Here is an 8,173-nt window from a genome sequence, read left to right as displayed (position 1 = left end):
GGGATTGGGCCTGCTTTGAGCAGGGGGTTGGCCTAGATGACCTCCTGAGGTCCCTTCCAACCCTGATATTCTATGTAAATTTGACTACTTTATGTGGACAACAGGACAGAGTGCAAAAATAGTATGTACAGAAGGGGAGTTGCAAAAGCAAAGTGGCATGTGCCCAGATGCCTACAAAGCTGAGGCCCCTTTGAGTAGTTGGCTCTCCAGACTCTCCAGTATGCATCCTCAACTTCCATTGACTTCCAGGTGAACCCTTCAAATACAAAGCTTGGCCTAGCTTTCTTTAGAACAGTTTGCTTCATGACATAAGCTGGGAAGGAATAAGGGAGCATATTCTGCTGTGGCATACATGTACATAACTCCCATCCTCGATGTGGAAGAATTCATGTGTGTTCAAACAGAAACATGGAGTTTTAGATTCACTCAGCACCTTTGCAAGCTTGCCGTGTGGTATTTGGCTCATTTATCTTTACTTCCTAAAGGCTGTTCTTTGCATGCCTTCCTAATAATGCAGGTGATGGTTCATAATCAGTAGTGCAAGAACGCATCCATGAAGAAAGTGAGGTGGGATGGACATTGCTACCATTTTACCATAGATGCACTTCCTTTGGTCGTTTAAAAATATATAACTCTCCATTTAAAAGCCCTGCTTTTTCTTTGCTGTTTTATCTGTTGCTGTTGCATTCTTCCTTTGTGAAATGGAAGGAACTGATGTAATTGTTCTAAATCTAGTACAATGAAGTGCTGTAGAATCACTGCCAACAGTATATTTCCTGCCAGTGTCTGCTCCTCCTATCAGTTTAATTATGAGCAATTGTTTGGAGTGTGCTGTGAAGAAATATTAGAGAATGGAAAAAAGAACATACTTCAGGCCATTATTTTTCAACTGATTCATGGTTTGGCAGGAACCATTAACTAGATTTTATGCTTTACAACACTGTAATAGTATCACTGTGGATCAACCTTCCCATATAAGCACATAGAGCACAAATCCACCATTTATTTTGACAAGGTTCTAGTCAAAGCATTTGAAAAATGCTGAGATAACATCAGCCACTGGCTAGATTTTTGTGCTAATCATGTGCATGTTCTTATCCAAGGGATCTAAGTCAGCAATTTAAAACTGGCTATTGTTAACGCCTCCGTTATTTAGCTCTCATGTCAAATTTTAGTGATGATTTCGCTATTGTTTGACACATATCTCACTTCTTGCAGCTACATACCTCAAGAATTAATAATACAGTGTTACTTTGTAATCCTAGGCCAGTTTATTATTTTTGACTCTATAAGCTTAGTGAAAATGGTACTTTCCAGACTATGCAGCACAGCTCTCCTCCACATTTTTGGATGCAGAACACTTAAAGCAGCCAACTGGACTGCTCAAGGATACTGAGGTACAGAACCCTTCACTGTGAGTTGAGCGATTTGACAGCAGACCAGGTAGAGACGAAAAGTGGTTACTCTCCTAGCCCAGCGCTAAATACATCCCTGGTCTTACTCCAGCTCCCTAGTGGGCAAGGTTCCACAGGACAAACACCATTATTTGGCACCCTTGTTGGGAACGTCAGGATAGATGTTAAGCACTGGAGAAAAAAGCCTCCCTTCTAGAGATGGTGTGCTCCTAATATTGATGGGACAGTGGCAGAAGCTTATCTAGCCACGCTCAGTGCTGTCCTTCTTCTGTGCAAAGAAGATGTTAATTTCCAGGCTTGTCGGTCTGCAATGTTCCATGCACCAACACACTGGGGAAAACAGTTCTGGAACACAGAAAACACATTCTTTTAATAGCTTTAGTCCTGCAGCAGGTGTTAGTTTTCATACGCTGATGCCTACATGTGATGTATAACATGCTACTGCTGCATGCCCCATCAGTATCCTGACCCGGTCAGGAGGCTGTTGCATCAGAAGACAAGTCCATTTGTATTAAAATTTGCTAGTGAAAAATGTTCCTTTTCCACTCTCAACAAGCACCTTTGTGTTTGCTGTGATCTGAATTAATTTTGGGGCATCTAACACATCCCTACTTGCACCAGAAATAGTTGACTAAGGACAATGAAATTACATGTCTCCTCTTGCCCTGGATAAAGAAGCCATCTCCTTGTTGCTGCATGTGGCATTTTAAAAAGAGAATCTCCAGCTACCAGCTGAAGTTGCTGTGTAGTGTTGTTGGGGGTGGGGTTTTCCCCCTCCCACAGAGATAGCCTTAACTAGCAAAGTTCAGAAATGGATCCACAGTCAAACTTTCCCAGAGTTTGGGGGTATTCAGTTCTGTGGTGACTGTTTGCTCCATGGCAGTTACTAATGTGAAGTTTTGAACTTGTACAGACTTAAGGGATGGTCGGCTCTGGAGTTTTGGTTTGGACCTATCTTTAGTTCTTTATTTTCTATATACCCATGCAAATATCTGTGTTTGCCATCTACTTTAGCCCGGAGGAGCTAAAATGTAAGCATCTTACAAGGAGATGAGGTCACATCTCTCATAGTCATGTGGCATAGCTTTGGCTCTTTAATACTGACCAGGAGAGTCAGCATCCATGAGCAACTCATGTTGAGTATAATATTGTTTATAGCTAAATAATTGGTAATTGCAGGGCTGTTAACTGCAGAGCTGCTTTATTTTTATACAGCCCTTTACTAATAACATACTGGCAGCAAATGTCACGGTTGGACGGAGAGCTTGTTTGTGGTAGAAGAGTAATTTCACTGCTGGAGAAAGAGGAGAAAACTTTCTCTTTGTGTAACATTGCTGCAGAAAGTGAAGAATTTCTGAAGTTGCTTTGGAAAACTGAGTCATAGCATTAGACAAGCTCTCAGGAAATTAAGCAGGAAATCAGAGAAGTAAGACCAGGAGGGCAATAGAAACCAAGGTAGGCAGGCTAGAGGTATCTCTCACAGCTATGACTGAAGTAGCACAGTCAGAGGGGAGAGGCTAACCATGCACTATTTGGAAGACAGGTTAATGGAGTAGCACCATGACAAACCTTTCCATGGGGGTCCAGTGAAACAACCAATCAGCAGTGGGAGAGCCACATAATCAACAGCAGTGCAGATGCATTGCATTTTGACAACAGCTAACTAATTTAATAATTAATAAATGTTGCTGTTTTTAGAGCTGCTTTTCATGTATTTTATGACATGTCAATCGTGGTCTGTAAGAGATGGTGGGAATCGCAGCCTATGAGGTAGATGATTTGCAATGTCTCATGTGACTGAATAGTCCAATCTGAGATTTCCATGATCTTTGGCTGTTGTTGCAAATATATGTATCTTGGTTGGGAGCTGCTTGCTTCCTACAATCTCTTTTCTCTTTAAATTGTAGGAGCCAGCTTCTATCATGGACTTTGATGTCCTGATGGAGACGATGGTGTCACTTTTTACGATCACTTGCCAAGGTTTCCCATCCATCAGGATCAATTCCAAATTCCTTTGTATCTCACTTGCATGTGTCTTTATAACGAAGCTTGGGATGTCCGGTTGTTCTTGTTCCCTTTGATAGCTCCCCGTATAGCATGTCCTTGGGTATACATCCATCTTCTAATCTACTCAGATGGCCCAGCCAGCACAGTCGTCTTTGCTTGAGCAGGGCTGTCACTTGGTAAATTTGCCCATTAAAGAACCTCTGGGTTGGTGACTTTATCCTGCCATTTGGTAATGAGTATGTGGCATAAACAGCATAGCTGGAAACTGTTTAACCATTTTTCCTGATGAGCATAAGTTGTCCATCTTTCCCCACCATACATGAGAGTGCTGAGGACACAGGCTTTATACACTAGCATTTTGGTCTTGATGGTAAGTCTGACAGACCCAGACCAGTGGGGTACAGGAGTCTGGTAGAGAGCAAATATACTGGTCACTGGATGTGTAGTTTTCTGTTCCCTGAGTGACCAGAGAAGGGGCTGCACTAGAGTAATCAGGAACCTGCTAGAACCAGTTAAGGCAGGCAGGCTAATTAGGACACCTGGAGCCAATTAAGAAGAAGCTGCTAGAATCAATTAAGGCAGGATAATCAGGGCACCTGGATTTTAAAAGGAGCTCACTTCAGTTTGTGGTGTGAGGAGCTGGGAGCAAGAGGCGCAAGGAGCTGAGAGGGTGTGCTGCTGGAGGACTGAGGAGCACAAGCATTATCAGACACCAGGAGGAAGGTCCTGTGGTGAGAATAAGGAAGGTGTTTGGAGGAGGCCATGGGGAAGTAGCCCAGGGAGTTGTAGCTGTCATGCAGCTGTTACAGGAGGCACTATAGACAGCTGCAGTCCACAGGGCCCTGGGCTGGAACCCGGAGTAGAGGGCGGGCCCGGGTTCCCCCCAAACCTCCCAATTGACCTGGACTGTGGGTTCTTCCAGAGGGGAAGGTCTCTGGGCTGTTCCCCAACCCACATGGTGAATCTCTGAGGCAAGAAAATCCGCCAATAAGTGCAGGACCCACCAAGATAGAGGAGGAACTTTGTCACATAAGCTTTGAGTTGTTCCATGCTCTTTTAGTTAGTCTGCTAAAGGCGGTGGCAGCTTTTCCAATGTGAACATTTAGTTCTTCATCCAGTGAGAGGTTGGTGTTCACTGTAGAACCTAAGTAGCTGAACTTTTGGACTACTTCTAGCTGGTTTGCATTTAAGGTGATTGAAGGATCTTGTGGAACCCCCTGTCCTAATACAACCATTTTCTTGATGTGGATGGTGAGAGCAAATGCCTGACAGCCACTTGAAAGGCAGTCCATGAGTTATTGTTGTAGATGTTCATTGTGGGCTATGAGGGCAGCATCAGCAGCTAATAGAAGTTCCCTGATTAGCACCTTTTTTACTTTAGTCTTTGATTTAAGTTGGGACAGGTTGAAGAGTTTCCCATCCGATCTTGTGTGGAGATGCACTCCATCTTTCATGTCCTTAAACACGCAATTCAGGAGTACCCAAAAGGAAATTCCAAAGAGTGTCAGGGCAAGAACAATCCTTGCTTCACTCCACTTTTCATCTCAAAGCTGTCCGAAGTAGACCCATCAAACTGGACAGTTGTTCTCATATTATCGTGGAATGAACATATAAGACTTAACAAGGTTGGTGGGCATCCTATCTTTTCTAGTAGTGTCCATAGTAGTAGTGCATGATATGCTATGTCAGGTTATATGGGAGCCAGAGGGGAGACTAGATCTGGGAACTGGTAAGAGAAACAGGGGGGACAGTTGCTGAGAGGAAATGCTGTGATCATTCAAAGAACTGTGTGGAGGTGGGGTGACTGGGACTAGCTGAGATTAGGAGCCATTGTGTTTTGGAAAACAAGGACAGGGAAGAGAGGAGACAGACACGAAAAGAGACTAGGACGAGGAGCAAAGGAGGAGTGGGGAAGGAGAAAGATTGGACGAGGAACCCTGAAAGGGAATGTAGCACTGGGAACAGTTTACAGAGGGAGAGGGATCAGATGAGGAGCTAGGAGGGGGTAACTAAGCCTGGCTGGACATGAAGACTGGGGACAAAGAGTTTTGGGGGGAACAGGAATGTGTTGGGCAAATAGATTTAGACTGGATTTGTGGAGTGGGAGATTGGGACTTGGACTGTGTACCAAAAGGTGTGGGGGGGGGGCGTCTGGGATTGGCTGGGCAAGGAGAATGGGCCTGGGTGGAGAAGCCTGAGTTGTGGAGACCAGGATTGGATATGCAAGGAGAATGGGACTGGGACAATGAACTAAGGCTGGGTCAGAAGGGATGTAAACTTGGGGGGAAGGGACAGACGAGTCTGTGTCCACTTGAGCACATTCCCCTGCAGAAGAACTCAAGATTCCTGAATTCCACCATTCCTCTGCTGTCAGCAAATATCTATGAAACCCATTGGCAAAGTGTGTGTCTCATCCACCTGTAGTGTTGGTCCATATAGAGGATGACACCCTATCATCAGTTACTCCATTAGCTCAAATGACAGATGACCATGCAGTGGATCTAAGGTTGCAACTCTGCTGATAACCTATTTGGGTATCAATATGATGTCACATGATGGAATTTGTGTTATTTTCAGTTTGCTTCTTTAAAAACCTAGGAAATTGCACATAAAACTGTTAAAATAACTTCATTAAGTCAAGCACTCAAAAGTTAAGAATTAATACCAGAATTAAGATTGCCTTCCCCAGTTCAGCTTGTGATCTGTGTGTCTATACTGAAGAGTCTAATCTCTTTGGGGTAGGGACTGGCTTTGTAGTTGTCTCTTATACATTCCCAGTGTTTAAAAATGCTGCTGGTTATTAGTAATAATATTGTTTCACTAGCCAGTCCTTCTTACCCTGCAAATCACTCAATGACAATAATTCAAGGTTTCTGAAATGTTCCTACAATCAATATAACTTCATAAGTAGTAGAAAACAGCACATTCTTTTACTAGCTGTGAAACCGTTTCCACTAGCTAAGTAATGGAAATACTCATCTGGAAGAAACTAGTGTTTTTGCTTTTGGGGGGCTATTTCAGATTTAACTCCTCTCCATGAGCTCAATTCCTCTTGCCAGTTTGCCTAATATGAAAGGAATTCTCCCTTTGTTTTCAACCTGCTGTCTAGTTGGAGCTGAGCAAACGCCAGTATCCTGAATACAAGAGAGAGCTTTTTGTGATATTGCCCACAACTGAGTTTTTGTTCAGGTTTTTGCTTCTCAAGCGCAGATCTCATTCCTTTTCTAGAAGGTCTTGTGTTTCTGCAGTGTCTTCTTTTCACTTTTGCTTGTCCTGCTCTAGACAGGCTCAAAAAACATCCTTAGTTTTAGTCTTAGTATGTCATCAAAGAAACTTCATACTCTTAATGTTAGTGCTGAGCCAGGCTTAAAAAAGTGATTTTAACGTGATTAAAAAATGACATGAAATGTTGATACACTGCAATGTATGTCTCACAGGCTTCCACATGGCTACAGTAAGTTGTGCCAATATTGTGCACATGAGCTTTGTGAGCAAAAGAGTCTTGAAGAGTCTTAAAGCATTTGTTCCAGGGTGCATTTCTGTATCTGTTGTATGGGTATTTTTTATTTGTACATTTTCCTTCTCAAAGGCTCCTCCTTAAAGGCTATATAAAGGGAAAAGTTAAAAGGTGCCAAGAAGTGATTGAGTGACAAGACATAATTGGTAAAGCTTGTTCACCAAGAGAAATGCAGTGTAAGAGGTACCATATGTATGCAGAAGTCAATCATCTCATTTGCTGTACAGCACATGGGATCAAAGGGTTGCACATTACATCCATTCCTCTTTACACCATGTTACACCAAAGACATACATGTTACATCAAAGATGCTAGTTATCCTTTTCTCCTCTCAAGGCTGGGGGTGGGTAGAATGCATTACAGAGGTCGCTCATTTCTCATTCCTATTCTGCAGTGTTAGTGTGTACAGTCTTCCACAAGGGGCATGGTCAGTGCCAGTTCCCTTAGTCGGTATCTTTCCGCACAGTACAGTGAGCACAGGTACTCTTACCTTGCAAGATTTCCATTCTGGTGCCAGTGTGGGATGCTTGTCCCAGTGGGGGATCACAGCTCCTTAAGGAGACTGTATTTCCTGTAGTTGCATTTCCAATGGCATGTTTCACTGAAACTAACATTCCAGCTCTAACAGGCATGCACACATAAAGCAGAATACATACTATATACAAAGCACTATTAGACGTGGTATATACTACAGGTGTTTTTATATGTAGTCATATTCTAGTCAGGTGAGCATTTCTTCTTGAGCTCCAGAAGCTGGGAATGGGTGACAGCGGATGGATCACTTGATAATTACCTGTTCTGTTCATTCCCTCTGAAGCACCTGGCATTGGCCACTGTCGGAAGACAGGATACTGGGCTAGATGGACCTTTGGTCTGACCCAGTGTGGTCGTTCTTGTGGCAATTTACTTTGTAAATTTGCAGAGTGTCCACCCAGCTCAAAATAATAATTACTGACACGTAGTAGAGTAAAAATGTCACCTCTCCTGGGGTCTCTATTAGCAGAAAAGGAATCCCAGGATAACAGCATAAGCCTAGGCCTGGCTGCTCTTGGGGCCTAACTCCCTCTAACAGAGGGTTAGTCCTACTTCCTTTGCATTCAGAGGGAGCAACTGAATGAGCTTTGAGAGCCTCAGTGAGTCAGCAGTGCCGTTGTAGCCGTGTTGGTCCCAGGACCTTTCTCAGACCTGAAGAAGAGCTCTGTGTAGCTCAAAAGCTTGTCCTTCTCACAACAGA

The sequence above is a fragment of the Emys orbicularis genome, chromosome 3 (assembly GCF_028017835.1).
Source record: "Emys orbicularis isolate rEmyOrb1 chromosome 3, rEmyOrb1.hap1, whole genome shotgun sequence".
NCBI classification, from domain to species: domain Eukaryota; kingdom Metazoa; phylum Chordata; order Testudines; family Emydidae; genus Emys; species Emys orbicularis.
Note: the sequence above shows the minus strand (reverse complement) of the source record.